The sequence below is a fragment of the Biomphalaria glabrata genome, chromosome 7 (assembly GCF_947242115.1).
Source record: "Biomphalaria glabrata chromosome 7, xgBioGlab47.1, whole genome shotgun sequence".
Classification (NCBI taxonomy): Eukaryota; Metazoa; Mollusca; class Gastropoda; family Planorbidae; genus Biomphalaria; species Biomphalaria glabrata.
In genome coordinates, this window is record NC_074717.1 from 13,400,789 (window position 1) to 13,427,733 (window position 26,945).

A 26,945-nucleotide genomic window follows, 5' to 3' on the forward strand; every position below is an offset into this window, starting at 1 on the left:
TGATATTCCATTAACAGAAATACCTTAAACACATATATAAGTTGAACCATAGCCAATGAAGTAATTTGAAAAAAAAAATTCTTAATTTAAAAACTCATTTAAAAAGAATTCTTTCTATAAGATAACTAATATTAGAGGTAACTAATTTTAGACATGGCCGAATCTGGGAAAGAAATTTAGACTTTTAGACAGTACAATGTTGATCATTTGAAAGAGTGTTTCAGTTCTGTATAGATGAACGATCAATGGCGTTACTTTTGAGAATTATATTAATGAAATAAATCTTTCGACTGTTTGAATTTTCTCATGTGTCCAAATATACAAAAAGTGATGGGAGGATCACTTTTGAACTTTTGGGGAGTGTTTACATACCTTCCGTTCTGATTTGTGGCTATTCTGAATAATAGATCATCATTATTCATCATAATTGATAATAGACTTCTGTAATGATGATATATAGAAGAGACTGGTGTAACTAGAAGAACTGATAGAAATAATTCTGAATGAAAACCTAAAGTACAATTCCTTTTTTAAAAACAAAGCAGCTCTTCTGGCTTCAAAAAGATCTATGGGATACTATTCGAGATTCTGAATATAATTGCTTTTTCATCTTTATGTCTTTCGAATGTTTTAGCAAGAAACAAGCTCTGCAGAACTAACCGAGGAGATCGTAGATTCAACCTGAAGTAAAGCCCAAGATTGAACTATTTTCTCAAAGACATCCCACTTCCAAGCGTTGGGCGTTGTGTTCTTTGGGTGACTTCATGTAAACATTGACATTTTTTTCTGCTTTGATTGTGAGTAGATTTTAAATAAATATGTAAAAAGTAAAAAAGCTTTTTTTTAAGTTACTTATTCACTCTTTTAATCTCTACAATTCTAAATCAGTTTGCAAGGAGTAAAGATAGCTGGGGGTCAAGCAAAATCAATAAAGGATGGCAAGTTTGGGAACCACTGTTATAGATCTATAAATATTATAGTGTATTTTTATCTCACATATTAATTGATCTGTTTTGGAGATGTTTATAAATGGGTACCATTCCATCAATGCACAAGTGAAAAGACTTAATGGTGGATCCAATGTAGAGACTATGGAAATTCTGATAATCTATATGTAAACATTTTTGAAACTAAATTTTGAGCACAATTTCAAACCCGTAGAAACCAATTACAAATCACATTTCTAAACAAAGAGCACATTACTGTGTATACCTAAACACCATGGATTAATCATTAATTGACAACACATTAGACATGGCGCCCTTTCTCCCCTATCGAGATATACAAGGCTAGTAGAAGAGTGGTGGGGACGGCGGGGTTGAATATATACATATTCCTATACAACGAAATACATCAAATTTTATATGTATTTGTTTAGCTTGTAAGAATTACTTTTAATGTCTTGATTTTAAAAAATATAAAAACAACAGCAAAAAAAAAAAAAATAATAAAAAAAAAAATAAATAAAAATAATTGATTGAATAATTCTAGGTACAAGAAGTCGGGTCAATATACAATTTTCTCTATAAATCCCGTATGTATAGAATTTTAAAAGAATTTTTTAACATAAAAGCAACGTATTTGTAAACTATTAGTAACATCTTATAACATTTTTATTACATTCTTGTAATAGAATTGCAACATTGAAATTCTGGCAAAGACAGCATGAAACGTTGTTATTAACGTGTGGATAATTAAACATTTCTTTTTAAGTAGCAACTAAGCTCTTATCTTAGATTTTACCCATATAAGAAAAAAAAGTTAGCTCTTGATATAAATCAATATATTATTTGTATAACATAAACGAACCTGGATTTAAAAAAAAAACGGAACGGAATTAATTTATAATTAAAATAGAATTAAAGTTCAAGTTAATCTTGTGTCCAAGAAATTTCATTTCAACTTAGGTGTTGCAGGTGTTGCCTTAATGAACTTTGACCTTTGTTTTTGCTTTTGTTAAGTTTGATGACTATGTTTGTGAAATTCTAGGTTTCGTTTGCTATTATTATAATTGTTTTTTTGTATGTGTGTAATGCAAACATTGCAAGACAAATTTATTGAAGGCTAATTAAGACATAATTATTATTATTATTATTAATTGTTATTATTATTATGTCAAAAAATAAAAATAAGCTTTCAGCGTAAAATAATACTAAAAAATTAGAAAATAAAAAGGATCGAAGTCCAGATCTACTCTTAATTTGTACATTTTAAAAGGGATAATGCTGAAGCGTATTGTAGTACTCCATCTCTGCTTGTAAACGACTTAATGTTTAGCTAACTTGTAATTAACACGATTTTATGCACTTTTAATAATCCCCCCCCCAAATGCTCCCCTCCACCCCCCTCCACCCTACCTTGTATTGACAAGTCATAAGACGCCCTCTATCCCCATCGCGATATACAGGGTTACAGGATGGTGTGGGAGAGAAGGGGGGGGGGAGGTGTTGAATATTAACTCTTGACTTCGACTGCTTGAAATCAATGGCCCTAATCTACCCACCCTGAGTAGTCAGTCAGTCAGTGTAAGTCTCCCCCCCCCCCCCCCACACACACACACCCTTACCCCATGTTCCGTTAACCTGAATCGGCCATTGATCGGCCAGTGTCTGCTAGAGTTACACACAAAACACAAGTCAACACTTACGTGGTTGGGCCAGGCGAACATCCAGAAGTGAAACTTACAACTTTTGGCGAGTTCTAAGATAGTCAAACGCCGTGTTTTAGAAAACACCACACAAACGGATACACCTGGGCATACGCTGCGAGCTCCGTTTTTATGACTTAAGAATGGTCCGTCACAAATTTTGTACTAAAAAAACCCCCAACAAAGTCACACTACACAAATATGGCAGGACATTTTAAACAGGATAAAGTAAAGCACAGGTCCTAGATGTTGTCGGCATACCAATATGCAATAGCCAGCAACAACCAGCAACAACAACAACAACAACAACTATAGTGAACAACTCCGGCTTAAACGTTTCTTCTGTACACCTTACAATCCGACAAATGTTGAGAAAGGGAACAGGGGAAGAGGGGGGAGGGATAGCACGTCGAGGGAGGGGGAAAGGTGGAGGAAGGAGCATAGAAACTGGCGAGAGAGGGGAAGAACGTAGGGAGGAGACATCCAGACGGAGGGAGAGGGGGAGAGGCAAGGCGAAGTCTGAAATTCCCAGGTTTATGTTAAGGTAAGGACTCTAAGCTCCCCCGAAATATATTTCTCCTCCTATCGTTGGGGACAAGGGAGTAAAGAGATTTGATTTGCCCAATAGGATGTACCCTAGAACATACAGCCCACACTCAGAGAAAACGCCCCGATGTAACCCCCCCCCCTCACCCCTTTCAGCGACCTCCTTAAAAGCGTCCCAATCCTAGCTTGAGTTGGGTGGTTTGAAGATAGGCCAGTAGGCCCAGACTCATAAAATAGCCAGCATTTTTTTTTATTTTGATTTTCGTTAGAATAAAATTGTAAATATTTTTTTCGTATTTTTTTTTTCTGTTGGTGAGGTGAACTATGCAGACAACTGAACACAGCACTTCGCCTAAACACAACACTTCGCATGAACACGCACAAAATCACGCGAACTTTGAAGCGGGCATTTTGTTTATTATTATTATCGACAATTTCTCCATGTACCACCAAAGTCTTAATCCCAGATCTCGTACACGTATGTATTCTTTAAATCTCTCTCTTTTTTCTTTTCTCTCTCTCTCTCTTCCGCTCTCTCTATCTTTCTCTTCCCCCCCCCCCGCTCTCTCTACCTATCCCCTCTCTCTCTCTCTCCGTATCTCTCTCTCTCCTCTCTCCCTCTTTCTCCCTCTCTCACTGTCTTTCATCCTCTCTTCCCTCGTACACTACATTATTCTAATGCAGCAAAGTCTTGACTGGAGAGGCGCACAAGATGGAGTGAATAAAAAAAAGAGAAAAACAACATTGAGGAGGGGGAGGAGGGGGTGAGAAGAAGGGAGGAAGAAAGACTTGGGGGGAAAAAAGAGAAGAGGCTGAAAGACAGTTGTGGAGGCAGGGCGGAAGCGCTGTCTAGTTCTGAATGATGAGCCACCACGTTCATCTATAGAGGATTTCTATTGGTCTGTTTCTTACTTCTGCCTAGGAGTTAAGGCCCGCCTATTTCTTCATTGGCTACAGACGTCTAACGTTGAGTCACAGGACCTGAGGTATTCATTTGACTGAAGGAGTTCTGTCCCCTTTCTTATTAGAGCCTTCTAGTTGATTTATTTATTTTTATTTTCATTTTACCTTTCTCTGAGAGTAATTATTTAAATTATTAGTATTATTGATATATATAATCATTATTATTAAAATTAACTTTTAGAGCCTACGTCGACAACATTGTCATGCAAATGATTTTTTTTAGTAGGTTTCAGTCTCGGTATACATCTACGTCTATTTATCTATCTATTTATTTATCTGTTTATCTATCTATTTATCTATCTATCTTTCTTTCTTTCTATCTATACGTAGTTATTACGTATGACAGCATAGACTGATAGCTGAATGACTGATATCTAAATGACTGATAGCTGAATGATTAATTGTCACTTTCTCTCACACAGCGTAGTGTATGCGGACCGCCAACTCGTATCTTACGTCGATATTATTGAGTTCGATCAGAATTCTTGCTTTTTTTTCTGAAACAATTATTTCGAAATTGTATTCGACATCAGGGTTGCCTCAAGGCACAGGTGAATATCGTTTTAGGGTGAATTTATGTTGACCTCTATTCTGTGATATCCATTAGGATTAACTTTGCAGAGTTGCAATGAACATTTCTTTTTAACCTAGTTGTCTGTGTGGTTGAACTAATGAAAACCAGTTGACTGGCAATTCATGGAACTAATGACAACCAGTTGACTTAACCACTGGCGATTCATGGAACTAATAGAAGAATCGAAAATAGAAATTTCAATACTCTACTGCAGCAATTAAAAATAGTTGTTCAGTCAAGGCAAGATTGAGTCGAATGTCCATTGATTGAGTCAAGGCAAGATTGAGTCGAATGTCCACTGATTGAGTCAAGGCAAGATTGAGTCGAATGTCCACTGGTTGAGTCAAGGCAAGATTGAGTCGAATGTCCACTGGTTGAGTCAAGGCAAGATTGAGTCGAATGTCCACTGGTTGAGTCAAGGCAAGATTGAGTCGAATGTCCACTGGTTGAGTCAAGGCAAGATTGAGTCGAATATCCACTGGTTGAGTCAAGGCAAGATTGAATCGAATGTCCACTGGTTGAGTCAAGTCAATGTTGAGTCGAGTGTCCACTGGTTGAGTCAAGGCAAGATTGAGTCGAATGTCCACTGGTTGAGTCAAGTCAATATTGAGTCGAATGTCCACTGATTGAGTCAAGGCAAGATTGAGTCGAATGTCCACTGGTTGAGTCAAGTCAATGTTGAGTCGAGTGTCCACTGATTGAGTCAAGGCAAGATTGAGTCGAATGTCCACTGGTTGAGTCAAGTCAATGTTGAGTCGAATGTCCACTGATTGAGTCAAGGCAAGATTGAGTCGAATGTCCACTGGTTGAGTCAAGTCAATGTTGAGTCGAATGTCCACTGGTTGAGTCAAGTCAATGTTGAGTCGAATGTCCACTGATTGAGTCAAGGCAAGATTGAGTCGAATGTCCACTGGTTGAGTCAAGGCAAGATTGAGTCGAATGTCCACTGGTTGAGTCAAGGCAAGATTGAGTCGAATGTCCACTGGTTGAATCAAGGCAAGATTGAGTCAAATGTCCACTGGTTGAGTCAAGGCAAGATTGAATCGAATGTCCACTGGTTGAGTCAAGGCAAGATTGAGTCGAATGTCCACTGGTTGAGTCAAGGCAAGATTGAGTCAAATGTCCACTGGTTGAGTCAAGGCAAGATTGAATCGAATGTCCACTGGTTGAATCAAGTCAATGTTGAGTCGAGTGTCCACTGGTTGAGTCAAGGCAAGATTGAGTCGAATGTCCACTGGTTGAGTCAAGTCAATGTTGAGTCGAATGTCCACTGATTGAGTCAAGGCAAGATTGAGTCGAATGTCCACTGGTTGAGTCAAGGCAAGATTGAGTCGAATGTCCACTGGTTGAGTCAAGTCAATGTTGAGTCGAATGTCCACTGATTGAGTCAAGGCAAGATTGAGTCGAATGTCCACTGATTGAGTCAAGGCAAGATTGAGTCGAATGTCCACTGGTTGAGTCAAGGCAAGATTGAGTCGAATGTCCACTGGTTGAGTCAAGTCAATGTTGAGTCGAATGTCCACTGATTGAGTCAAGGCAAGATTGAGTCGAATGTCCACTGGTTGAGTCAAGTCTATGTTGAGTCGAATGTCCACTGGTTGAGTCAAGTCAATGTTGAGTCGAATGTCCACTGATTGAGTCAAGGCAAGATTGAGTCGAATGTCCACTGGTTGAGTCAAGTCTATGTTGAGTCGAATGTCCACTGGTTGAGTCAAGTCAATGTTGAGTCGAATGTCCACTGGTTGAGTCAAGTCAATGTTGAGTCGAATGTCCACTGATTGAGTCAAGGCAAGATTGAGTCGAATGTCCACTGGTTGAGTCAAGGCAAGATTGAGTCGAATGTCCACTGGTTGAGTCAAGTCAATGTTGAGTCGAATGTCCACTGATTGAGTCAAGGCAAGATTGAGTCGAATGTCCACTGGTTGAGTCAAGTCTATGTTGAGTCGAATGTCCACTGGTTGAGTCAAGTCAATGTTGAGTCGAATGTCCACTGGTTGAGTCAAGTCAATGTTGAGTCGAATGTCCACTGATTGAGTCAAGGCAAGATTGAGTCGAATGTCCACTGGTTGAGTCAAGTCTATGTTGAGTCGAATGTCCACTGGTTGAGTCAAGTCAATGTTGAGTCGAATGTCCACTGGTTGAGTCAAGTCAATGTTGAGTCGAATGTCCACTGATTGAGTCAAGGCAAGATTGAGTCGAATGTCCACTGGTTGAGTCAAGTCAATGTTGAGTCGAATGTCCACTGGTTGAGTCAAGGCAAGATTGAGTCGAATGTCCACTGGTTGAGTCAAGTCAATGTTGAGTCGAATGTCCACTGATTGAGTCAAGGCAAGATTGAGTCGAATGTCCACTGGTTGAGTCAAGTCAATGTTGAGTCGAATGTCCACTGGTTGAGTCAAGGCAAGATTGAGTCGAATGTCCACTGGTTGAGTCAAGTCAATGTTGAGTCGAATGTCCACTGGTTGAGTCAAGGCAAGATTGAGTCGAATGTCCACTGGTTGAGTCAAGGCAAGATTGAATCGAGTGTCCACTGGTTGAGTCAAGTCAATGTTGAGTCGAATGTCCACTGGTTGAGTCAAGGCAAGATTGAATCGAGTGTCCACTGGTTGAGTCAAGTCAATGTTGAGTCGAATGTCCACTGGTTGAGTCAAGGCAAGATTGAATCGAGTGTCCACTGGTTGAGTCAAGTCAATGTTGAGTCGAGTGTCCACTGATTGAGTCAAGGCTGAGATTGAAGTTTCGAGCTTCCATGATGGGCAACCGACACGCTAACCACTAAGCTTTACAAGTACTTATAAAAATAGAAAGTTTTATGGTTATCTTTTGTTACTTTCAATTTTTTAAGCTAACGACATAATTCTCTACAAAATGCTTATCTTCCTTTAGCTAATACTGTCTCTATATGAAAAAAAAAATAATGATTCACATAGGCATAACCTGGATTTTTTTTCCGGGAGTGTGGTGCTCTTCCCGCTAAAAATAAATTATATATATTATTATATTGTGGGAAGCGTGGTCGAGAGGCTAAATGCGCTTGAACTTAGCTTGGCTTGGCTGCATATGAAGGGAGCAAAGTAGTGTTTACTTAACGTCAGCACGGAAAAACCTTCTCCAAGATACCCCCTCCCCACCGGTCCACAAATGACATTGGACCAAAGCGCTCTGTGCATGCTATAAGCATGAAAGTAGCGCTTTATATAAAAGTCATACTTTAATTTGATATATTTATTTTATTTTATATTTATTATATATTTATTATATATTTATTATTAACTTATATATATATATATATATTTGTGTGTGCGTATATAATTAATCTTTATTACATTCTGACCATTCATTCTTTCGGAAGACGTTTAAGATAGGTTCTTCCTGGAGTTAGTGTGAATATTGTAGGTTTGGGGGAGCGCTGCGAGTTTTCCCAGCGCAGGGCGAAGCCCCGCCGCCAAGCACTATTTCCGGTATTGAAAGCCAACAAAATACATATTCTGAGGTATCTACATGAATTATGCTGCTATTAAAAAGTTTTATTTCAAAACCTAATGTGCTATTCTTACTGACTTAGATCCTCCCGCGCCGTTCGGCGCATGGACGGAAAGCTTTTTCCACAAAAATATGTCACTGACAATGTCCGAAGCCTCTTCCCACCTGCTCTAAGGACCTCCATGAAAGTGTGGTGCCAAGTTGTTCTAGAATGTCCCTGTTGGCGCTTTCCTCGTAATGGCCTCTATGTCATCGCAACTCTTTGTATGTGTAATTCTTTTAGTGGGAGAACATGTGCCGCAAACTTTATTTCTAGGCTCTGTCACAACCTTACAAAGGAGTCGAGTCCCAGTTTGGCATAGCATTTCCTTGATTGAGATCCGATCTCTAGAACTGACTTTTAAAATCTGTCTTAGCCATCTTTGTTGAGCCACATTTAGTCTTTTTCAATGTTAGCAGACTATTCACTACACTTTATTAGTGGAGCCCAGCCACTGGTAGAAATTTGTAACCTCTCTTGGCTACGCTCTTGGAATTAGGTGACTGTAGTTTGCTTTAGATTTTATATCGAAAAAGAAAGTTTTATTGTAAAATCATCTGTTGAGGGTTTTTAAACTAAAAAAATCTCTGGAGTTTTTTTGTTTTTTTTTACAAATTCAAAACCCCATTTAGCTACGCTCATAGAATTTGGTGAAAGTAGTTTGCTTTAGAATAATATTTAAGAGGGGGTTTTCAACCTCAAAACTCTCTGTAGGGGGATTTTAAACTCGAAACCATCTGGAGGGATTTTAAACTTTTAATAAAAAACCATCTGAAGGAGAGGATTTAAACTCAAAAGCCCCCCTGGCTTAGCTACGTTCAAAGAATTTTTGTGAAATTTACTTTATTTTTATATTGAAGAAGGGGTTTTAGGGTTAGGTTAGGTTGATAAAATACTTGGTTAATTTGCGACTGATTCATGATTTGTCATAAACAATGAATAATTGTGCAAAATTTTTAATGAATGGGAAATGGGAGAAACAATGAGCATACTGTTTGTGCCAGCCAGAAAGACAAAGTGTGTTGAAATAAGCTTTGTAAAAAAAAAAAAAAAAACGAAACTGGTCAACAACTTGCAGAGTTCTTACTCCAGAAGTGTTAGGGTTGAAATTACCTGTTGAAAAAGTTGTCATTTGACAGGTGTTTAAGATTACATTGAGTTGTTCACTTATTCTGACTAAGTCGAGACAATATAGAAACATACGAAGCGGGAGATCACTGGCGAAGGGGGTTTGCTTATTTGTCTTCATCTCAAGACCCCAATTGTCTGCCCCTGTCCACTACATCCAGTTCAAGTGACCTCAAGCCGCCACTTCATCCTCTTTGCCTCTTGTGATGAAATGTCCGGTCAATAAAGAGAGAGAGACTTGGGGACTAGCCTATTGTTTCCCTGGTCCGGCTGAAAATGTATTAATCGAATGAGAGTTATTAAAAACAAATTTCAATCAAAATCTTTCAGAAAGTAATTAATGATGTCAATCAGTGGTTGTGTGGTTGCGAGGTTTCGGATTGTCCACTCGATGGTAAGAAATTAAAACTACACCCGCCGTTGTCCTAGGCGAACTGCACAATCGCTGACGTAATTTCCTAAAGACCAAAGAAAGGCTATTTAATTGGAAGAATATGAGAAAAAAAAAGGGTTGAAATGAACTGGTCAGAAAATTAACTGTCCTGGCCCAAATGCTCCAAGAGACATGGCTAAATATCCAAGTCAAGGTCAAGGTGAAGGAAGCTGCTCACTGAGTTAAAAATTAAACTCCTCTAACATCTTACTCGAGAAAAAAAAAGAAAAGCTAAATATTTGTGGTCGGAGATTACCTGGACATCCCGAGACGTGGCTAACACAGGTGTTTAACTACCGGACGTATCTCTCTTATTAAACGTACCTCACCTTGTGAGTTCATCAATCGTAGAGATACTAAATCTGCCCCCCCCCCTCCGCGACATACACACATCGTTTAATTCTTGTTTTTATGTGTGTTATGTTTTGAAAGATCACGTGCCAGGCCTCGCCACTAGTTTTATATGGAGAAACAAAACGTCATTGCAAGTAAAAGTAAGATGTTATCAACCATGTGACGTGCCTTCACTTCTAACAATCCTTATTATATACAGGGGCCTATCAGACGGGGGTGCGGTGGATGAGTGGTTTCGAACCTGGGGTCCTGGGTTCGAATCTCGATGAAGACTGAGATTTTGAATTTCGGGATTTTAGGGTGCCACCCAACTCTAATCGGTACCTGACTTAATTGCTCGTTAACCGTTGGCCATAGAAACAAATGACCTTAACATCATCTGCCACCTAGATCGCAAGGTCTGAAAGGGAAACCTTACTTTACTATCAGTAAGTTTTAGATATTGTGTGCGTTAAGAAATAATTAAACAAATAAAAGTAGTTGATTAATACGTTACAACTCAGGTCAACTAAATAAACTAAACTCAATATAACCAAACAAATCAAGCTAAACCTAAACAAATTTGTATATATTAAATAAAAAAAAAAAACCAACATACTAGCCTAGACTTGATTAAACGAAGTTAAACTAAACTAACCGAATTTTACGCAAAACAAACCAACTTACACTGAAGCTAAACTAAACCATACCGGTACTAAACTAAACTAGACCAAACTAAACCAAACTAAAATAAATCAAACCGCACTAAAATAAACCGAACTAAACTAAACCATACTAAACTAAACCATACCGGTACTAAACTAAACTAAACTAAACTAAACTAAACTAAACTTAAACGAACTAAAATAAATCAAACCAAACTAAGCTAAACCAAACTAAACTAAAGTCAATTGAAGAACTTTTTAGTTCCTAAGTAAAGAAACAAAAAAAAAAAAAAAAAAAAACCTAACATTTTTCTACTTTCCAGAATATAAATCCAACTTTGTACTCCCGCCATATTATCTCCCTTATAAAAGTATCCCTTTCACAAAAACCACAGAAAGTCTGGAGAATGCGACACTGAAAAGGACTAATTAAAACCTTGTTTCTAACAGGAAGCACGTGCAGGTTCTGTCCTCCTGGGTTTAAACCTAAACTAAGGACTTGATAGAAACAATTCTCATGAACGACACGTAAGTATGCAGACAAATCCTTTTATTGTACTCGAGATCTTTATGACTTAATTATTAATGACCAAGGACATCCCTAGAACCCCCTCCCCCCCCTCCCCCCTAAAAAAGGAACAGTAAAAAAAAACACGTGCAGAAAATGGTTGCAACTTATTTCTATTACACCGTTACCTAGAGAATGCATCCCCGTGACCCCTCCCCCCCACACACACACACTTTTTCCTTTTGTTTCACATCTCTAGCAGTTACTCGCACTAACTACAACAGCCCAAAACAGAATGACAATTCATCCCGCGTTAGGTAGAACATCACATGTCACATGTCATGACATATCAACAGGCGATGTCATCCATTAATGTCACATTCTGAAGTGGCCATCTGTAATTGAGATGTAAAGCCGCACCCCCCCTCCTCTCCTTTTCCTACAGACCCCTGTCCCCATTCTCTATGACTTTTTCTTTCTTTTGTTCTTGCTTCATTTTGTGTTTCAATTACTCTCTTTCTGTTACAAAAATCTGTGTCTCTCTCTTTTTCGTTCATAATCTCTCTCTCGAAAAAAAAGTGTTTCTCTATTTCCCATTTAAATCCAAGACAAATAAAAAAATAAAGACAAAGAATTGGATTCTACAAAATGAGATTGCACTTCCCAGTCGAATATTTTGTTTTCTTCCATTAGGCAAGCAGCCACTAGTCAAATCAGCCTTCAAGCCACAATATCATTCACAGTTCTATTGACTTCCACAATTCCAACCACTGTATAACTGTAGTACACCCACAATCCTCCCACACTCACTCACAGTCTACTCACAGTTCATCCCACACTCACTCACAGTCTACTCACAAATCATCACACACTCATTCACAGTCTACTCACCAATCATCTCACACTCATTCAGTCTACTCACAAATCATCACACACTCATTCACAGTCTACTCACAAATCATCTCACACTCATTCAGTCTACTCACAAATCATCACACACTCATTCACAGTCTACTCACAAATCATCTCACACTCATTCAGTCTACTCACAAATCATCACACACTCATTCACAGTTACTCACAAACCATCACACACTCATTTAGAGTTAACTCACAAACCATCACACATTCACTCACAGTCTACTCACAGTTCATCCAACACTAACTCACAGTCTACTCACAAATCATAACACACTCATTCACTGTTTACTCACAAACTATCACACACTCACTCACAATCTAGTCACAAACCATCACACACTCCTACAGTCTACTCACAAACCATCACACACTCACTCCCAGTTTACTTACAGTTCATCCCACACTCACTCACAGTCTACTCACAAATCATCACACACTCATTCACTGTTTACTCACAAACTATCACACACTCACTCACAGTCTACTCACAGTTCATCCCACACTCACTCACAGTCTACTCACAAATCATCCCACACTCACTTACAGTCTACTCATAAATCATCCCACACTCACTCACAGTCTACTCACAAATCATCCCACACTCACTCACAGTCTACTCACAAATCATCCCACACTCACTCACAGTCTACTCACAAATCATCCCACACTCACTTACAGTCTACTCACAAATCATCCCACACTCACTGACAATCTACTCACAAATCATCCCACACTCACTTACAGTCTACTCACAAATAATCCCACACTCACTGACAATCTACTCACAAACCTTACACACTCCTTCAGTCTACTCTCAAACCATCACACACTCACTGACAGTTTACTTACAGTTCATCCCACACTCACTCACAGTCTACTCACAAATCATCACACACTCATTCACTGTTTACTCACAAACTATCACACACTCACTCACAGTCAACTTACAGTTCATCCCACACTCACTCACAGTCTACTCACAAATCATTCCACACTCACTTACAGTCTACTCAAAAATCATCCAACACCACTCACAGTCTACTCACAAATCATCCCACAGTCACTCACAGTCTACTCACAAATCATCCCACACTCACTCAGTCTACTCACAAATCATCCCACACTCACTTACAGTCTACTCACAAATCATCCCACACTCACTTACAGTCTACTCACAAATCATCCCACACTCACTTACTGTCTACTCACAAATCATCCCACACTCACTTACAGTCTACTCACAAATCATTCCACCATTCAGTCTACTAACAAACCATCAGACACTCACTCACAGTTTACTCACAAATCATCCCACACTCACTCACAGTCTACTCACTAATCCTCTCACACTCACTCACAGTCTACTCACTTATCCTCTCACACTCACACACAGCCTACTCACAAATATTCCCACAATGACTTACATTCTACTTACTCAGTCTACTCCTCAGTTTAGGCTTTTTTTTTCATTCACAGTTTCCCCACAATCCACTCATTGTCCAGCCACAATTTACTCATTGTCCAGCCACAATCCACTCATTGTCCAGCCACAATCCATTCACATTCCATTCTGTTCACCTTTTGTCCATCTACAGTCCACACACAGTCCTACCATAGTCTACCCACTGTCCACATTCCTCTGTTCAATCTTCTTTATTATAAACCACGCGCAACTTCAGTATGTATGATATAATTAAAACAAGAAAAATATAGAAAAAAAACATTTAAAAAAGTATCTAAAGGGAAAAACTTCACACTTACCACCATATTTCTCAATACAAAAGAATTTTATCCTTTATTCAATACTAAACAAAATAATTAATTAACAATAATGAATTGACTAATTGGTTAATGTTTTAATTGATTCATGTTTTGTTAGATAAAATAAATAATTGTCTAAAGGTTCCACTTGTGGGTGTGAAGACAAAAACCTACGTATTTAGCCATATCTCTAAATACTGAAGGATTAATTTCCCTTGTTGGTATCAAACAAAATAATGAATTACCAGTTATTTAAAAAAATGATTCATGTATTGTCTACGCCAATGAATAAGTGTGAGAAGTTTCAACTCAATCCAAGAATGTCAAAGAAATATTGTGTACAAGCTTTTTACCAGACTGACAGACGGACAAACTGAGTTGAAATAAGCTTTGTAAAAATGCCAGTGAATTAACTTCACTCTCCCTGCGTTAAGGTAAGTATTTTCAACGGCTTCGGTTTCTCTTTGATATCTCCTACAAACTGTTTTTTTTTTTTTAAGAATTTCATTCCACGTTTCAACGAATTGCGAGTTCATAATTTATTTGTAAATGTAGCAGAGGTTCGCACCGGTCTTCACACCCTCCCGGCACGCCACTATCAGTGGTGAGATAACTTTGTGGTTCTAGCCAACGCTAATACTCTCTTAAGTATAGGGTAAAATGGGCAAAACACTTGTTGGAAGGGTTTTCTTTTTACAATAACATTATTAGAAAGAGAAACTTGGATTGGTCATTGACTTGTATTCATGATACTTAGTCTGAGTAGTAGGTCATTATGGTGCATCAGCAACAACAACAACAACAAAAAATCAAACCCATAGTTCTGCCTGAGCATTGATTTTCTATCACCATTAGCGCCCTCTAGTGGCAAGTCTTATGTTGTATTTCTGTACAAATGTTTGAGCATGATAAGAGACTATATGCAAGGAAAGATTGGAAGAGAACATAATCTAACATTGATGCAAAGAACATTTGTAAAAGGAGGGTCAGAGTAAACGTCCTTGTTTTGCTTATTGTTTTACAAGTTCCGGGCTTTCTTTCCATCAGAAATAAAGGGTAGCTGGTGACCCTGTAGGCCAAGGTCAAAGAATATGATGGCGTATTTATTACTTTTGACAAGTACTGGTATCATGAAAATAAATTCACTAATGACATTTACTAAGTAATACATGATATACATTCTTACTTTCAATATTTTGTTGCTATTATTTCTTTCAATGGTCCATAAATGGTCCTGGGAAATGAACCCCTTTACACCATGGTCCTGGGAAATGAAACTCTTTACGCCATGGTCCTGGGAAATAAACCCCTTTACGCCATGGTCCTGGGAAATGAACCCCTTTACGCCATGGTCCTGGGAAATGAACCACTTCATGCTATAGTCCTGGGCAATGAGCCCCTTCGTGTCATGGCTGCTACGCCGCTGATCCTAACCCAGCACAACTTTACAAAAGACAGAAGCGATTATTACACGACCAGGCAACCATCTCTCCTCGTGCGTCCTAAAGTGTAGTTTTTAAATGCACACGTACATACTTGAAGCCGTGGCTCTAGATCTATCTCTGTTCACATCCATTGAATCCAAGGATGTAGGCCAGCTCTATAAGCGCTAAATGCTGGGGTCTATGTCAAAGAGTTCATATTCTTACTGTATGCGGGGAGGTCGCTTTACTTGTGAGCTATTCCTGAAAAATAAGTAAAGCCAATCAATCAATGACGCCGACACATCGAGACTTCTATTAATAGATTCTGCTGAGCACCATTGCAGAGGTCTCAAAATCTTTCATTTCCTTTGGAGAAGATAGGTTAACAGCTTCAGAAGATTCAGTCACTGGTGTTTTATTGGTGACCGAGAAGGGAATTAGATGACGCTAGAAAGACAGGCAAAAAAAAGGGGGAGGTAACTCAACAGAACTTCTGCGTTTATCCACAGTTTTATCAATTACCATAAATCGTGTTCACATCGAGGCTATCGTCTGCGCCATTATTCCATCTCGTTCAATTTCCCGCCTATTATCAAAAGATTTCCCCTGTCGGGAATTTCGTCTTGCGGTTGAAATAACTGTAGCTGACCGCTACAAGAAATGACCGCTAGGGAACGTTGTTTTATTTCCATAGCACTGGCCGGCATCAAGAGAAGTCTTTATCTTCTGAGAATTCTTTCTCTCTTCCATAATTTCCTTATCGTTAGACTCAACACTAAGTCGGCAATAACCAAATTCAGATTTAAACCTTGATCAAAGATGATCCACTCCAATATTTTCTAAAGCACCTGAAGTATTGCTTTGATCTTTGTAGTCATATAGCCGACCGATATTCTACAACTAACCTCTGACCCGTTATAAAAAAAAATATCTAATTAAGACAGTGTGGTGAATAATGTCCAGGCGTCCTTTAATTTGGAGCAGACTTGTGATAAATATGATCCATTTAACCTACTTCCATTTAGGTCAGGTCAAGAGAAGCTTACCCCAGATTGAAACATAGTTGAGTCATTTAACTGTTATTAAATGATAGACTCACATGACATTTGACGAAATAAAAAAAAAAAGATGTCGGATGAGGAGGAACGGCCAATACTTTATATGCGTTTTAACCATCGGCATATCCGGGCAGGATATTGGAGACACTTTGGCTTACAAATAATTGACTTAATTAACTTATATTTTTACTACATCTTTCAGTTCACCTGTATATTCTAAAAAACGCTGCAATGATACAGCAAAGGTTATAAGTAGAGAGTGACTATAAAAGCTTTGTCTTGTACTAGTAGACCAAAATGTAGGTCTGATTAGCATCGCGAGCCGTAATGAAGTATATGGAACATTGTAATTGTTTGAAAACGCAACCTCAAAATAAATATTGAAATTAAATATAACTTTAAAAAAGATTTATTCACTAGGAATCCTTTATTAGTAGAAATAGTTACGGATATGCCGGGTTCGAATCCTGGTGAAGATTGGGATTTTTTATTTCGGGATCTTTGGGTGCTTCTGAGTCCACCCAGCTCTGATGGGTACCTGACATTAGTTGGGGAAAAGTAAAAGTGGTTGACCCTAATTGTGCTGGCCACATGATACCCTTGTTAACCGTAGGCCACGGAAACAGATGACCTTTACATCATCTGCCCTATAGACCACAAGGTCTAAAAGGGGAACTTAACTGTTTTTTACGCAACATTTCAACCAACATGCACTAACATTGAAACCCTAACCCTAATACTTTATTGACATACATCACATCCTCTCCTATTGTACTTCATAGTCCGTCTCGTTTATATTCATTGCTTAGTTATTAAAGTGGATCAAATAATGTTGAATAGAAACATATTTTAACATTTATATATTTTTAAATGTTAACAAACTTTTTGTTTGTGTGTTCAATTGATTGATTGATCTAATAGCACGAATAACGGACACGTTTCTCTTGAACATAGAACACAACAAAAAATAAATGTCTATTTCTATGAGAAAAATTCTTTGATCTAATATATCTAATATATAATGTAGAATGTAAGGTGTATGTACGAATGTCTTTCATAGAAATCAAAACCGTTTGACCAATCTTAATGAAACTTGGCAAGAACGTTCCTTAGATAATAGCGCTGATCTTAGGATATGTAAAGTTGCCCTACAACAAGATATTTTACTAGATTTAGGTCAATGAGGCATCTTGACATAGATTTCAACTATTACGAAACTAAAAACCAGAGCAAAGCGGGTTTACAAACATAGCTAGTACCTTTAGAAAAATGAGTGTGCTCTTTGATTTTTAATACAAATAATATGAAATATATTTTCTATGAAGAAGAATTTAGTCTATAAAAAGTCTAAATCTTGCATTTGACCGACAAAACGAAGCAAGGGACTATGTGTGTAGTTTATTTAGAAGAAGCCTTCAACTTGGAAAAGATTTTCTAATTTTTAATTTAGTGATATTTCCACAGATGACATTTAGTGTTAATGGGAAATTTCAATATATGCAAATTAGTATTTTGGTTTTGAAAGAAAGTACTCAGACGTCCTCTCAGTCCCCCCCCCCACACACACACCAACCTCCGCCAACTTAAAAAAAACACACTCGCAGTGAGCGATCATCTAATATTGACATAACGATGTCTTAGTTCGCAATCCGAGTTCTCACTTAACGAGCCTAGGGTCAAACCCCAGGGAGCAAGAGACTTAGCCCTCGTTAACTCCGCCAGGGATTAACTTGGACTTTGCGGTTTCGGCGCATCCTCTCGTGAAGGGAGTGAGTAGACGGCGGAATTAATTTTCTCACGAAATGGTATTCATCCAAATACAAAAAATAACCGGTCCCCCCTCACCCCCCCCCCTCCTTTTAGCAAAAAAGGGGCAGGGTGGGATGTTAATGAGCGATTTACTGGAAGATATACTTTCATTCAGACTAATAAGTTATTTAGTAACGAAGCAAGCAAACCATCTTTCAGAACCGTCTATGCAAGAGTTTGATGACACCTATTCAAACTTAGACACATTAAAGTAATGTAAAAAAAAAAAATTAAATTAAATTCGTATAAAAGTGAAAAATTACATCTCAGAATATTTTGTTTAAAGAAATGCTAATTTTAATTTTACGTGTTTCTCCCCCCCCCAGTTCTCTCCCCCTCCCTCATTTACTTTGTACGCTTTGGAACATTCTAGACACTCCACTATAGAAGGGGTTAGGTTGTACAGTAAATAAATAAATATATATATATATAATATATATATATATACACATATATATAGGCCTATATATATATATATATATATATATATATATATATATATATATATATATATATATATCAACAATTATGCAAACAATTCTGTATACAGTAATTTCTAGTGGTTTTAGCGATGTGTTGGTCATCTCTAGTTTTAGAATGATTATTTTTCATCTTATAAAGAACTTCGAAAAACAAAAATATTTTATCAATTATTGCAGTTCTCAAGCACAGATGTTTGAAATTTGAAACTAAACTAGGATTGATGGTTTAGATCAATCTTTGTGTGTGTGTGTGTGTGTGTGTGGGAGGGGATATTCGCTTTTATTTTCTTTGTTTTTGATTTACGTATCAGCCAGTTGTTGTTTTGTTTCGTATCCTGTGTACAGCAATAAGAAAGAGTTGATAATCTATGCTTAATAATTAATTCGTTCATCCGTTCTTTAGTTGGCAACAGTGAAGTTGAATTGAGCGTCCTTGACATTGTTGAATTTATCGTGAAAATCTCCAATAGGATTGCATAACAAACAACAGATTAGTGAATTATGCCGTTTGGCATACATGTCAGCATTCTAAAAACACAATTGGCATTTTAAAGTAGCCAATATATATAAATATAAATAAATATATATACATTTTTTTTTATTATTGTATTAGCTTTTTGCTGTTTGTTATTCCTTGTCATACCCTAATCGCGTGCTTAATGTGCTAGCAGTTTAATCCAATACTGATTTAATGCAGTGCGTCTAGGCTAATTTCACCCAGCGGACGCCGTTACAAGATAGAAATGCCAAGAGCTCAAACGAGTGCATTCCGTGATAGATGGGCGTTCTACTTGGCGCTGGTGGAGACACAACGGTAATTCCCAATCAGAAGTCTATCTCGCCCTTTTGGAATGGGGGATTCCCGTTTCCTCTATTTCTCTATGGCATATCTTTGTCATCCACTTACAGTACGATTTCCTTGCATGGGTGTTTGTTTTTATTTATTAGAGGTACTCTTCTAGATTGGTGAAAAGAAATAGCGGCCCCCTTAACCCCGCCCCTTTTTATTCCTTTTTCTAACTGTTGAAGGAAACGAAGGGAGTGATTATCTTACCCGACTTAGGAGAGTCATAGAAAGGAATAAAGGGCATAGGGAAAGTATGTGTGTAAAGGGGGGGGGGAAGTTAGAGGAGAGTCTCTCAGGTTCTCTGTAAATACAAGTGGAGGAGTCTTTCATTACGTGTCCGGCAGAAACATGGACAGCGAAATATGTCTGCCTGTGTGAATTGATTGGTTCTCTGGCTGGCGTTTGACAGTTTGGGTCTTTGTTATTTATTTTGGTTCGAGCCTTTGTTGGACTTTGTGGGAATGATAGATGGATGGAGAGAGGACAAGGAAGTTTAGAGGCGAGAGAGAAAGAAAGAGAGAGAGAGAGAAAGAGAGAGAGAGAGAGGTGAGGAAGATAATAAAAAAGCAAGAAAATCAAAGTATGGAGAGGTAAAGAGAGAGAGAGAGAGAGAGAGAGAGAAAGAAAGAGAGAGAGAGAGAGAGAAAGAAAGAGAGAGAGAGAGAGAGAGATAAAGGGTGAGGAAGATAATGAAAAAGCAAGAAAATCAAAGTATGGAGAGGTAAAAAGAGAGAGAGAGAGAGAGAAAGAGAGAGAGAGAGAGATAAAGGGTGAGGAAGATAATGAAAAAGCAAGAAAATCAAAGTATGGAGAGGTAAAGAGAGAGAGAGAGAGAGAGAGTTTAAAAGAGAAAGGAGAAAACTCTATTCCGTTTTGGTGTATTGGTATCTTATCTTCTTATCTTATAAAATACAGACGTTACTTCATAAAAAGAAGATGATTACGTCCTCTGCGTCATGCATCCAGTCATGCATGTTAACCAATGACTTAAATTCTGCCACATATTGTAGAATATATATGATATAATGTAGTCTGTCCAGCACTTCTGTTGCAAGTTTGAATTGCAGTTCTATTGACAGTCCTACATCAGAATTCAACTCCACATCAAGTCTTTTCTTTTTTCTGGTTGTTTTGATTACAGGGAATCCATAACATTCAATATCTTCTTTTGCGTTTCGATGGATTGGGTGATCAATTTCGTCCATTCTCATGATTTTGCAGAAATTTCTTCAGCAGCTTTTTAGTTTCTTCTGAACTATTAATTGGGCGCAGGAGATTTGACCAGAATTCCAAAAAAGCCAAAAAATCAAAATTTTGTGCACTGCTTCTAGTGTCCATTCTTTCAGTTGTTGATTCAGAAAGTTTCTCCGAAATCTTGATGATTTTGTCGAGATGGAAGGAAACTGCAGACGTAGCTTCTTCTCTTGCGGACCACCTTGTATTACTGTCCTTTTTTAAACTCCCGGATCCAGTTTCTTTCAGTTTGGCCCATCTCTGGGTTGAATTGGAAAAAAGTTGAACAATTCATGTACAGTTCCAAAAAAGGTGACAATTGCTGGATCTATCTCATCAGAATGAAGAGCTGCCAGGTTCAGAGAGTGATTTTCACAGTTCAGAAATGTTGCCTTTGGATTTATGTCTAAGAGATATTTCCGCAGGCAAGACAGACGGCCACTTATTGTGTCTGCGTTATCATAGGTATGACCTCTGCACAGATCATAGTCCAGTCTACTGTCTTTAAAAGTTTTCAGAACAAGTTCTTCATAATGCTGTGCATCAGGTTTCAAAATTTCAAAGTAACCAAATAAATGACTCTTTTTTTTTTCGAATGAAGCATCTGAGAAAAGTAACAAACTTGCTTGACTTTCCCCAACAATTGATTCCCTAACTCTATTGCCCATCAAGTTAATGAACTCATTTGAATTTTTGGTGACAAATAATGTGTCTTCCCATATTTCATTCTATGTAAGTGTTGTTTCATAACTTCATCAAATTTTGTTAGAAATTTCAAAGATGCGAGGAAGTTCTCATGATTGGAGGAATTTAGTTTTTCGTAGTGACTACGTAAGCTTGAGTTTGTTTTTCCCAAGTACTTAATAGCTGCTGCTACACGCTTCAGAATCTCTCTCCAATACTGATGATTGTTCAAACTTTGCGCATGAAACATATGTGACAGTTCATTTGGTTCTGGCTTAAGCATTTCTTCTTCTAACTTCCACTTTAAAAAAGGTCTGTGGTGGACTCCTTCTTTATGTTCTTTCAGTCTCTTAGCTTTCTTCCATGGGGTGAAACCAATTCCAGGTTTGCTCAATGCCCTAGATGTCTTGTCTGATGTCTCCTGAAAACAGTACACATACAAAACAAAAACAGACATCCCAAGTGTGGAGAAAAGAGGAGTCAAGATCGGTGGCAACCATGACTCATTTGGGGCCTCCCTGAAGTGGGGGCCGGGAGGATCTTCAAATTCTTTCTCCCCATCCCCCAAGCCTATCTACGCAATTGTCGGAACAATTGAATAAAAAACAAAACAAAAAAAAAATGTCTCTAAATAAAGACTACATTGAGTGGTCATTTAAAGTCTACATTGAGTGGTCATTTAAAGTCTACATTGAGTGGTCATTTACACTTTAGAACCAAACGATTACATTTTTTTACATATAAAATATTAAAGTGTTCATAGTCAATGTACTTTGAATAAAAGCAACAAAAACTTGGATCATTGGTTTGACGACAATATTAGATCCGAACCAAACCTTCATCTATTGAGCTATGCATCATTCTTAGCCTTCAAATTTAATTCTTTTATATTATTAATAAAACAAAGATTTTATAATTTATTTTTTTCTCTTTCTACGGGTGTGTGTACGAGTGTGTGATGTTCTATCTTTTTAAAAAAGTCAGAAGATTTTCTTTATTGCAATCAAGATTTCTCAATCGACGGCCTTTTTCAATTTCCCCCAGTTTAGTCACGTGAGTGGACACGTGACATTAATTAAGCCGTCCTATAATTAGCAGCCAATGGTTGACATAGGAGCAGCACTTAGTTTAACTCTACAAATAGGACTCCAAGGAAGCGGTCAGTTCAATGTCCGAGCAATGTCTGTGTGTGCGTGCGCCCGTAGAGAATAATGACCATGCAATCATTGGTTGAAATCAACTAGACTTACATTTTAATTTTTGCTTATCTTGAGTTGAAATTCAGTTTTGAAAACTTTCCACTTTCAGCAGTAAACCCTTTAGCCAGATTCTATTTTATTTAAGGGCATTCCAAAGTATTTCAATTGGAAATCTTTTCAATAAACCAAACAATGTCAAGGAGGCCTACTTGAGCAACACAGTGGCCAACTAAATCAAGAAGAAAAACATTAAAAATACATTAAAAAAAAAAAAGACAATACCTCCTTTGTGTGACATAAATATAATAATATAGATTTTAAAAATTAATAATTAAGAGTACTATGCACTAATCCAAAGCGGGTCTCGAACCCGTGATATTGAAACCGTTAGCTGCGTGAACGTAAGACAGTATTAGTTGGTATTTTCATTATATGGACTTGTGGATCTAACACTAGACATAGACTTCTCATTTAGAACTCTTAAGATCTAGTCTAGATCTAAATCTACTTCTAGAATCTAGATATGATGTGTACTAGACTGACGTAAAAATAAGTTAAGCCTAGATATTCTTTCAATAAACTTGTGGCAACTTTAAATTTACTCAGTTATCGTTTATTATCAGTACACTACAGATTGCTAATATATATATATATATATATATATATATATATATATTTAAATATTGAATAATTCCAATGATAGGCCTTTAAATCTAGAGTTAGAAAACAATGCGCAAAATTTTCCTAAACCTTAATGTATTGTTACGTATTTCTGAATCTTCTGGCTAAATGTATTAGTAGGCACATAAATAAAAACACTGCAAAGAACTTGACGACTAAACTTTCAGTTTCATATAACTTTAATGACTATTAACTCTAACAATTCGTTACTGTAACATGTAGCGTAGAAGACTGTACAATATCTGTCAGTTTACAGTTAGCTATACTTCGTTGCAATTCATCTCTTCACTTCGTTGCAATTCATCTCTTCTCAACTTTCCTCGAGCCGTATTCCTCAGAACAGACCAACGACACACTTCCCAGTGTCGCTCCAGGTCTCCTAAAGCTGAACCAAGTCGTACTCAAGTCTACCGAATCAGAGCCGCACACGTCTTACATCGACTGTATCGACTGTAACGGCTCAAGTCCACTGTAGTTCGCTGTATAGACTTTAACTTTAACGACAGTAGTCCACTCCAGTTAACTCTACCCTAGTTAACTTGCATCGAGTCATACACATTTCTCTTCCACAGAGCCGCACACGTCTTACACCGTCTGTATCGACTGTAACGGCTCACTCACGACTCCATACGACTGACTTTCACATTAACTCTCTGGCTTATAAAGAGTCCCTAATCGCTTGTCCAAAGTTGCACAAACACTCTGGAATAACATGTCAGGAAACGTCACATCCTGTCTTTATTTATACATGTAGATTCCAGAAAACACTCGCTGCAGTGTCATCAAGTCGGGGTCACACGTAGTGACCTTTATCTGTCACTGTTCATTAGTAACTGTCCCCCTACTTAGATCTGTTCGTCCCCTGGAACAACACGTGTGGACACGTCACATCCTGTCTTTGTTTGTACATGTAGATTCCAGGGAACACCAGCTGCTGTGTCATCTCGCCGGGGTCATACGTTGACCTCTACCTATCACTGTTCATTTGTAACAGTATTCTACTCTTTAATCAACAATGCCTTACATCCGGAAATTCCCGAAAGCGATGGTCATTTCAAGAACGCGATAATCCTCTCAAAACCGATGTTAAATATCTGCCTCTAGATCAAAGTCTAGTTCTCGAGCCAAATTACATTTATTTATTTTTTTACTTTGCAAAATTATAACGGTCAAACTAGAGCTTTCCCCATGTGGCTAAGGACCATGTAATTCCTTTCTCAGAGATACACAGCAACTGTTAAATTTATAGGAAAATCGTTAGAACTCTTTTAGAGATCCGCGGTATCTGTCCGAGGGCATAAGTCTCCAATAATATGGTTGCTTAAACTATACAACTGTGGATTTATTATTATTATTTTTGTTGTTGAAAGGGGAAGGAAATATTGGGTAGCACAAACTGAATAATTGTTGAGGAAGTAGTCTTGTAGGTGAAGGGAAGATGGATGACTCAATATGATCTCAACATGGCTTTTTGGCATCTCTGTAAAGTAAAGGTAGTAGCTCAGTATCAAAAGTAGCAGATAGACTTCTTTTGAATAAAACTAGCGAAAATATTTTTAACATGATAACTAAAGTATACTATCTCCAGATTCTATTACAATCTTACGCATCTATTGGTCCATGTAATAGATGTTTCTTTTAGCCACTGACCTAGATGCACACATTGTAATCTTTCTCACAATTCCTTTCTCCTCTTTTTCTTTTTCACTGTCTCTTTATCTCTCCCTCTCTTTCTTCACTCCTCCTCTCTTATAAATTTTGGCTTTTCTCTTTATCTCTTTCTTTGTCTCTCTCTCTCTCTCTCGCTCTCTTTCACTCTTTCTCCCTCTCTATTTTTCCCAATCTCTTTCTTTAACTTTTTTTTCTTCTTTCTTTTCCCTTTTCTCTCTCCGATCTCTTTTTCTTTCTCTGTCTCTCTCTTTCTTCTCTTTTCTTTCTCTCATAAATCTAAAATAAAGCTCAGATTGTTTGATCGAGTCGGGTCTTCATTTCCGACTAAAGTCGATAGCCTCTAATATCACGATTTTCAAACCGATGTCAACCCCCCCTCCCTGTATTCCTATACCCCTATTCCTTTCTGAGCTTCTATGTGTGTGAGCGTGTGTGTGTGTGTATGTTAATAGAGACAGGGGAATGTGTGTATTCGTGATTTGGGACGAGGCAGTCGGGGCGCCAGGAAATCTTTTCTTGGCCCTTGTCCTCCATCACCATGTTTCCCCAGCGCAAGACCAAGCGATTTACAGCACTGCGGGAGAGACACTAGGCGCGGCACAGCTGGGGGGACACCAAGGGGCGTAGGTCCTGTAAATGAACCTTATTACTGGTGTCGGGTCTCATTTGTCTAACGTGTGATCGGGCAACGTCTTCCCGTGGCTAAAAATAGGATTAGCTAATGCCATTAATTGGAGATGGGTGCATTACCGAAAGCGGGGGGAATCCGTCCAAGCATTCTTTCTGAGGGTGTCCAAGTCAGTAAGGGGTGGCGCCTTGATTGATTACCCCACAATGTAGCAATGGAAAAAGTCGTGCGTCGAGCCATCCGATGTTGGTTCAAATCATCTCGTGCTAAAATATTTTACGGCCTTTAATGACACCCGCAGAAATAATTATGCAAATGAGATGCTGGTTATTGGATTAGCAAAAGAATACAAAACCTCTTTTAGCATCTAGTTGCAAAATTGCGACAACACTGCGAATGTGTGAGTTACAACAACAACAACAAATAAATGTAATGGCAAATTCAAAGAAAAATAATATTTTTAAACAATCTTTTTTTAAGAAACAAAAAAAAATAGAGATTATGGAATGTTCTAATCCATAAATTTAGTTATGTTTTGATTGTTACCTTTTATGAAATATTTAAAAAACAAAGTTAAATGACTTCAGGGGTTAAATAATGGAAATGTTTAAACAAAATGATGCCAGTCGAAAATAGAAAGTTTTTCGTCCAGATCTGGTGTATCTGGTGTATCTGGTGTAGGAAATGCATAAGCTCTTATAAAATATACGTTAGGGGCGGTGGTTGAGTGGTAAAGCGCTTGGCTTACGAACCAGGGTCCTGGGTTCGAATCCTAGTAAAGACTGGGATTTTTAATTTCTGATTTTCGGGCGACTTCGGGCCACCCAGCTCTAATGGTACCTGAAAAGTAAAAACGGTTGGCCGTTGTGCTGGCCACATGATACCCTCGTTAACCGTAGGCCACAGGAACTATAAAATATACATTTTAATGTACACATTTTTAGTACAGTAGAATGAAATTCTAAAAAATGTGAAAAAATAGTAGTTGAATGTGTATGACCTGCGGACTGCAGTATGAAGACCTGGGATTAGTTTATTGAACTTAAACTTCTTGTAAATCTCAACAAGTCAATAATGCACTTCCAAATATTTCGTTGTCTAGCCATTTTTCGTAATTTTCGTTAGTTAAATTTAAAACCCTTTATACAAAAAAAAGAAAAGTTCCTTTGGCAGAAGTAAAATGGACCACTTTTTGTTTGATCAAAGTAAACTACTAGGGTAATTTAT

The 26,945-nt window shown here is 37.8% G+C and overlaps 1 protein-coding gene and 1 long non-coding RNA gene across 5 annotated transcripts in view; one reads left to right on the plus strand and one right to left on the minus strand.

Moving 5' to 3' along the window:
* LOC106070569 (iroquois-class homeodomain protein IRX-6-like) overlaps positions 1–3,086 on the minus strand; it is a 77,294-nt gene extending 74,208 nt beyond the window's left edge. For all 3 annotated transcript variants that reach the window (XM_056036138.1, XM_056036140.1, XM_056036139.1), the window contains exon 1: positions 2,648–3,086. The gene's annotated coding sequence lies outside the window, so the exon portion shown is untranslated. The remainder of the gene's footprint in view (positions 1–2,647) is intronic.
* LOC129927376 (uncharacterized) overlaps positions 1–26,945 on the plus strand; it is a 110,233-nt gene that overhangs the window by 66,238 nt on the left and 17,050 nt on the right. For both annotated transcript variants that reach the window (XR_008778988.1, XR_008778989.1), the window contains exons 2-3: positions 635–797; positions 11,263–11,340. This is a non-coding gene — a long non-coding RNA (uncharacterized LOC129927376). The remainder of the gene's footprint in view (positions 1–634; positions 798–11,262; positions 11,341–26,945) is intronic.